Here is a 5,951-nt window from a genome sequence, read left to right as displayed (position 1 = left end):
CTAGAGGAACTGCGGCAAACAAACATGACATTTCTGTTTGTATAGATGACATTTTATGCACTTGCCTAACGAAAAAACTTTGCTTTTCCCAAAATCACTTTTACTGTGATTTTTTCAGTCCATTGCATACGAATTCCACACCAGTTTGTCCGGATATGACTAGAAGAAATCGCAAATATCAGGTTTTGTTCTGGCTAACTCAATCCGAAATATTTTGAAAGTTTCTTTGTTTGTGTTTTCTGGATATTATCGATGGACTTTATTGTTTTGAATCTTTTTTATCAGGGAACATTTAATTTTGTGCTTGGAAACCCTAATTGGTTCCACATGGAGACACCAGATCTACACATTCCTATTTTCTAGGGAGAAAGCTAGAGGAACTGCGGCAAACAAACATGATATTCCTGTTTGTATAGATGACATTTTATGCACTTGCCTAACGAAAAGACTTTGCTTTTCTCCAAAAGCAATTTTGCTGTGATTTTCTCGGTCCATTGCATACAAATTCCACACTACTTTTTCAGGATATGACTGGATTAAACCGGAAATATCCGTTTTTGTGTTTTTTTTTTTTTTTTGCTAACTCAATCCCAGATATTGCTACAGCCTCTGTGTTGTGTATTCCTGATATTATACATGGAGCTTATTGCTTTGAATGTTTTTTATCAGGGAACATTTAATTTTGTGCTTGGAAACACTAATTGGTTCCATATGGATTCACCAGCTCTACACACTCGTATTTTCTTGTGAGAAAGCAAGAGAAACCGCTGCAAACAAACATGATATTTCTGTTTGTATAGATGACATTTTATGCACTTGCCTAACGAAAAGGCTTTGCTTTTCTCCAAAACCATTTTTACTGTGATTTTCTCGGTCCATTGCATATGAATTCCACACTGCATTGTCCGAATATGCCTGTATATAACCCAAAATATCTGTTTGTGTATTGCTAACTCAACGCGAAATATTGTGAACATTTCTGTGTTTGTGTTTTCCTTATATTATCCACGGACTTTATTGTTTTGAAATTTTTTTTATCAGGGAACATTTAATTTTGTGTTGCAAACACTAATTGGTTCCACATGGAGACACAAGTTGTACAAATTCCTATTTTCTAGGGAGAAAGCTGGAGGAACTGCGGCAAACAAAGTTGATATTTCTGTTTGTATAGATTACATTTTATGCACTTGCCTAAGGAAAAGTCTTTGCTTTTCTCCAAAAGCATTTTTACTGTGATTTTCTGGGTCAATTGCATACGAATTCCACACCACTTTGTCTGGATATGACTGGATGAAACCGGAAATATCCGGTTTTGTTTTGGCTAACTCAATCCCAGATATTGCTACAGCCTCCTTGTTTATGTTTTCTGGATATTATAGATGGACTTTATTGTTTTGGATATTTTTATCAGGGAAATTTTAATTTTGTGCTTGCAAACACTAATTGGTTCCACATGGAGACACTAGCTCTACACATTCATATTTTCTAAGGGGAATGCTAGAGGAACCGTGGCAAACAAACATGATATTTCTGTTTGTCTAGATGACATTTTATGCACTTGCCTAACGAAAAGACTTTGCTTTTCTCCAAAACCATTTTTACTTTGATATTCTCAGTCCAATACATGCAAATTCCACACCAGTTTGTCCGGATGTGACTGGAAGAAACCAGAAATATCCGGTTGTGTTGTGGCTAACTCAATCCGAAACATTGTGAAAGCCTGTGTGTTTGTATTTTCTGGATATTATCGAGGGACCTATTGTTTTGAATGTTTTTATCAGGGATCTTTTAATTTTGTACCGTTGAAACACTAATTGTCTCATAATGGGAACCTCAGCTCTACACATTCGTATATTCTAGGAGAAAGCTAGGGGAACTTCGGCAAACAAACATGATATTTCTGTTATATAGATGACATTTTAGCTACTTGCCTAATGACAAGACTTTGCGTTTCTCCAAGAAAATTTTTACTCTGAATTTCTCGGTCCATTGCATACGAATTCCACAGCAGTTTGTCCGGATATGCCTGAATGAAACTGGAAATATCCGGTTTTGTTTTGGCTAACTCAATCCCAGATATTGCTACAGCCTGTGTGTTTGTGTATTCCTGATATTATCCACGGACTATATTTTTTTAATGTTTTTTTTTTGAGGGAACATTTAATATTGTGCTTGGAAACACTAATTGGTTCCGCATGGAGCCACGAGCTCTACACATTCGTATTTTCTAAGGAGAAAGCTAGAGGAACTGCGGCAAACAAACATGATATTTCTGTTTGTATAGATGACATTTTATGCACTTGCCTAACGAAAAGACTTTGCTTTTCTACAAAACCATTTGTACTGTGATTTTCTCGGTCCACTGCATACGAATTCCACACCAGTTTGTCCAGATATGACTGGATGAAACCAGAAATATCCGGTTGTGTTTTGGCTAACTCAATCTGAAATATTGTGAAAGCCTCTGTGTTTGTCTTCTGGATATTATCGTTGGACTTTATTGTTTTTTTTTTATTTTTTTATTTAACTTTTATTTAATGAATATAAATTTCCAAAGTATAGCATGAAAGCCTTAGGGAAATGAGAAAATAAGGCAGGAAGGGGTTAAAATGGAGTTGCTTGAGCTAACTGTATATTGTTTTGCTTCTGTGCAAAATGCTTTGGCTTGCAAAATGCTGCTATGAGATAATTGAACTTTAGCTGAACTTGTGGCATGTGATAATTGTTTTAAGTTTTAAAAACCACAAAAACAGAAGTTGATCGGAAATGTACCCAACCTATGTCATGATGACCCCATATTTGTGCTTACTCAAGTACCTTGTGATCTGTACCCTGGAAAAACCCTTTACCTTGTGATTTATTTGTCATGCTGTGGTTTATCTTGTGATCTTTTGTAATGCTGTGGAGATATGCTAATGTTGTGGTTTTAAGCCTTAAATACTTTGTGCGATTGATGATCGGGGCCTCTCTTCTCGCACGGCACCAGAGGGTGCTGTTGTGCTTAGAGTTGGCCCATCTGCGCAGATGTAATAAACTTCCTCATGCCCTTTGCAGCGATTGGAGTGGAATTCGTGTTTCTGGGGTCGGTAGAATTGTGAGACACCTTTCGGGGGTCTTACATTCTTGGGGGCTCGTCCGGGATTCGAGACCCCAGACCCACGCTCCATTTTCCAATCGGAGGTAAGTCTTTGCTGTTTTAAGTATTTTTGTGTGTTTTGTTGATTTTTTATTATTTTATTTTTTCCCGGGGCGCTTGACGTACCGGAGCTTTATGTTTTAGCTGTTTTCCCGGCGCGCTTGACGTACCGGAGGTTTATGTTTTACCTGTACGGGCGCTAGACGCCGAAAGAATTGAGCCAGTAGTAGGTAAGGACAGACGTGTCCGCGACCCCTGGCTCATACCCTGGAGGACGCTCCAGTGGTGGTCTGCGGGAGAAGGGCTGGTGGCAGCAGCCACTCCCGTCGGAAGTTTTGTTTTCAGTTTTGTTGCGCGCAGGTCTCGTCTTATTAGGGCGCGCAGGTCTTGTTCCATTGTTGTGTGCAGTGTTTTTGTGAGTTGTGTGATTGTTTTCTGTGTTCTAATATATCTTCCTTATTTGCCTTTCCCCTCCAACATGGGACAGGAATTAACTGCACCTTTGAGTCTTACTTTAGGTCATTAAAGAGAGGTCCAGGAGCGGGCCCAAAACTTGTCTATAAGAGTGCAGAAGAAGAACTGGACAAGTTTCTGTACGTCCGAGTGGCCAGCCTTAAACATCGGGTGGCCACGGGATGGGACTTTTAACTCTCAAATTATCTTACAGGTGAAGAGCCAGGTCTGCAGGGGAGGTAAAGAAGGGCACCCGAATCAAGTGCCCTACATATTTGTGTGGGAGGACCTGGCGAAAAACCCCCCAGACTGGGTAAAACCTTTCCTCCTTTCCAACAGGGCGGTGGCAGAGCTCGATCCTACTATACCCACCACCGCCCTGAGGATGAAGCCCAGTTCTAAGTTGTCAGCAGTTGCCCTGGGGGTGGCGTCGAGCCCCAAACCCCCTCCGATCCTACCCGCAACACCCCTAGTATTGGAAATTGCAGACCAGGGCAAATACCTCAACCCTCTATCCATTGCAGGAATTGGACACCCTCAAACCTGAAAAACCCTTAGCTCCTCCAGTCTAGCAGGAAGATATTTCACCACCTTTTTCCCCCCGCCTCCTTAGGAGGGCACCTTATATCCCCCGCTTCCCAAAAAGGCCCGCGGTGCCCTTTTTGAAAACCAGAAGAGAAATGGAGGAGAAAGAATCCGATAAAATAGAGGAGGAAGGACCCCCAGCCCGTTCTAGCTGGCCGTCCTCCTCCTCCATATAACTGGGATCACAAGCCCTGACAGAACTTGCAGGGCCTGTTTTACTAACATTAATTTTACTACACTTAAATGGAACTCTGTAAAAGGCTCAGTCTCTAATGCCAGACTCCCCTGAGGAGTTTAGCTGAAGGGGTTAAAGTTATTTAGTTAAAAAAGGGAAGTTTAAGATGGGCTAAGAAAGAGGAACTAACTAGGATCCTGGCCACCACAGTTAAAAGAAAGCAAAAGTAAGGAAAAATTAGGATAGGCAGGGACCCCGGAGACTGGCAAAAGCACAGAGAAGTGCCCAAAAGGACAAGTCCGCCTAAGGTCCAACTAACAACGAGAATCTAGTGGTGCAAGACGGCGAGAGAAGACGACAGCAGCGGAGTGGTGAGACCGGGCGACATCGGCCCCTCCCTCACTGGGACACATGTGGTCTGAATAGTGCTGGGGATGCGGGCTCTGCCCAGGTTCCCGTAGATAATGCTCCATCACCCCCTGCGGTGTCTGGGAGGGGCCCACGCGATATCCCCCTAGCGTCCGGAGTTCAACGGAGATAACAGTGGGAGACGGCCGAACGAGGACAGTGGTCTGGGTTTCCACCTTCAACCTCCCCCGAGGACTCTGCTCGGCAGGCAGGGCTGATCGCTATGGACCATGCACTCCGTGCAGCTAAGATAAAGGAGCAGGTGGCAATGCACAAGAACAGCAGGTACGCTCTCGCCACTATCCACAGGGAACTCAAAATGGACAGAGGCTTTATCGACCAGGAAGAAAAATTACGCCAATGTTTCCCTGATTTGGACTACCAAAGGTACTGGGGTCAGACACCGGGCCGGCTTTCGTCTCCAGGGTAAGTCAGACGGTGGCACAGGTGTTGGAAATAGAAAGTTACATTGTGTTTACAGGGTAAATCAGATGGTGGTAGCGGTAGCCAAGGTACTGGGGATATAGTTTGGTAAAACGTATGATCAATGGTGGAGACTGGCACTGGAGACTGGGTCAAATTGCTGCTGCACATTTTTATAATGCTACATATTTTTTATATGCTGCTACCCTTTTGCAACTTCCCTATCCTGCCAGGCTCTGCTTAGATGTCTGCCTTTTAGGGCTTTAAAGGCTTCCTGAAGAAGCAGTCCCTGGCTCTGCTCTCCGAGCAGCAGAAGATGAGTGACTGCGAGTTTGCCTATGTACACATGCTGACTCAGGACTATTTGCTGTATATCCTGAAGATGCTGCAGCCTGGACTGGGATTGAGCAAGACGTCCAGAGTGCTGCAGAACGTCACCTTCTCCATCCAGCAAGAAGTGGAAGATAGGCTTCTTTAGTTTATTAAAAATAAAATTGTTTATCACCCACGCCTTGGTCCTGACCCAGCAGTGCCGAAGTTTAAAAATTAAGGACATAAAAGAAAAGAGTATTGTTGGTAAAAAGGGCTAAAGAAAAAAGAGCTTTTTATATAAGAAAAGGACATGGTTTGTAAGAATAACTTTATCCGGATGGCTAGTTTACTCTAGACTAAAATAAAAGTGGTAAAATGTTTAAAGTAAGTCGAAGAGGGTGTGTGAAAGTCACAGTCACAAAAAGTATTTGGGTCAATTCAGCTAAACAGGCACCAGGT

The sequence above is a fragment of the Lepus europaeus genome, unplaced genomic scaffold (assembly GCF_033115175.1).
Source record: "Lepus europaeus isolate LE1 unplaced genomic scaffold, mLepTim1.pri SCAFFOLD_83, whole genome shotgun sequence".
In the NCBI taxonomy this organism is placed as follows: Eukaryota; Metazoa; Chordata; class Mammalia; order Lagomorpha; family Leporidae; genus Lepus; species Lepus europaeus.
The sequence above is the reverse complement of the archived record's forward strand: the minus strand, read 5'-3'. Positions refer to the sequence as shown.